Source organism: Octodon degus, unplaced genomic scaffold (assembly GCF_000260255.1).
Source record: "Octodon degus isolate 3935 unplaced genomic scaffold, OctDeg1.0 scaffold00010, whole genome shotgun sequence".
Lineage (NCBI taxonomy): Eukaryota > Metazoa > Chordata > Mammalia > Rodentia > Octodontidae > Octodon > Octodon degus.
The window spans coordinates 4,884,249-4,886,397 of record NW_004524586.1 but is presented as its reverse complement, the minus strand read 5'-3'; the positions used below and the strand labels follow the sequence as shown (position 1 = coordinate 4,886,397).

General features: G+C 38.6%; 1 protein-coding gene and 1 pseudogene across 1 annotated transcript in view; one reads left to right on the top strand and one right to left on the bottom strand.

Annotated features, from left to right (window-relative positions):
- The window catches only part of Arhgap19 (Rho GTPase activating protein 19), a 115,997-nt gene that overhangs the window by 22,292 nt on the left and 91,556 nt on the right, over nt 1-2,149 (top strand). The window lies entirely within an intron of this gene.
- The window catches only part of LOC101567138, a 17,680-nt pseudogene continuing 16,667 nt past the window's right edge, over nt 1,137-2,149 (bottom strand).

Here is a 2,149-nt window from a genome sequence, read left to right as displayed (position 1 = left end):
CAAAAGCAGAAAAAAAAAAAAAATAACCCAACCATGAAAGAAAACTATGGGCCGATCTCCCTAATGAACATTGATGCAAAAATCCTTCTTAAGGCACTGGTAAATAATGCAGCAAATCATCAAGAAGATTATACATCATAATCAAGTAGGATTCCACAGATGCTAGGATGGTTCAACATATGAAAATCAATAAATTTAATAGAGCCAAAGACAAAAACCACATGATCATCTCAGTAGATTCAGAAAAAAGCATTTGACAAAGTCCAACACTCATTCATGAGAAAAACTCTACAGAAAATTAGAAGTCTTTACATCAATCTTATAAAAGCCATTTGTGATAAACTAGTAGCTAATATCATATTAAATCACCAAAAACTGGAAACTTTTGCTGTAAAATGAGAAATGAGACAAAGATGTTCACTATTACCACTTTTATTCAATATAGTTCTGGAAACATTAGAGCAATTAGACAAGAGCAAGAACTAAAAGGATCAGTGGACTAAAGTGCCTGCTTAGGCACAGTACAGCGGCTGGAGTTCAGTTCCCGGTATGCCTGCCAGTCCTACCCCTGGGGCATGCTGAGATGGCGATTGAGACTGGGCGTGGTGGCACATACCTGTAATCCCAGCACTTGGGAGGCTGAAAACGGGAGACTCCCTACGAGTCTGATCTACATAGTGAGACCCTGTAGACCCTGTACGAGATACATTAAATAAATAAATAAATAAATGGAATAAAGATAGGAAAAGAAGAAGTTAAATTATTTTATTTATTTTTTGCTACTGGGAATTGAACTCATGACCTTGTGCTTGCCAGGCAGGCACTTGTACTGCTGAGCTACCTCCCCAGCCCAAAGGTACATTATTATTGGCGGATGATGTGATATTCTACATAGAACACCTCCAAAACTCCACCAAAAGACTTTAAAATTAATTGCTTTTATGGAGAAAAATATGTATTTAGAATTAGCCAGCTGGACTCAGGTTTTTTTTTTTTTTTGCTACTGGGGATCAAACTTGGATCCTTGCGCTTGCTAGGCAGGTGCTTATGCCAGTGAGCTATCTCCATGGTCCTGGACTCAGTTTAAATGATCCCAATTTGTTGGCAACATCCAAAGCATCATGATCAGGAGCCAGTCAAACATATGCCTTCTTCTCTCCATCAGCCCTGATGAGGGTGTTGACCTTGGCCATGTCAGTGTCGTAGAGCTTCTTCATAGCTTGTTTGATCTGGTGCTTATTGGCCTTGATATCCACAATGAACGTGAGTGTTTTTATCCTCTGGCTTTTTAATGGCTGGCTCCGTGGTCAGGGGGAATTTGATGGCATAGTGGTCAAGCTTGTTTCTCCTGGGGGCACTTTTCCCCCCAGGGTATTTGTACTGCCTCTTGAGCCACACTGTCTTGGAAAAGTGGAAGGTTGGTGACATTCAGATCTTTTTTGTGGCTGTGGCTGCCTTTCAGTAGTGTTGTGGGATATAAAATTGACACTCAAAAATAATAGCATTCCTGTACACAAGAAACAAACTCACAGAGAAATTAGGGAAGGTACATTCCTCATAATATCATCCAAAAAAGGGAAATACTTAGGAATCAATCTAATGAAGTAAAAAGTCTGTTTAGTGAAAATTACAGTACTCTAAAAAAGGGGATTGAAGGGGATATCAGAAAATGGAAAGATATTCTTTGCTCTTGGATAGGAAGAACCAACATAGTGAAAATGGCTATACTCCCAAAACTGCTATGCAGATTTAATGCAGTCCCAATCAAAATACTGGTAACATACCTCACAGATCTAGAGAAAATATTCCTGAAATTCATCTCCAACCAGAAAAAATCTAGAATAGCAAAAAGCAATTCTGGGCAACAAAGGCAAATCAGAAGACATCCCAATCCTGGACCTGAAGTTATACTGCAAAGCTATTGTGATAAAATCAGCATTAGTATTGGCAAGAACAACAACATCAAAAACCAACTCAAAGATAAAACAAACCAAAGCAAACAAACAATCAAAAAAAACAGGCCTGAGGATTAGTGGAATGGAATAGGAGATAGAGATTATCCCTAAATCCACTCAGCCACCTTTGACAAATGATCCAAATATGTTCACTGGAAGAAAGACAGTCTCTTTAATAAATGGTGCTGGAAAAA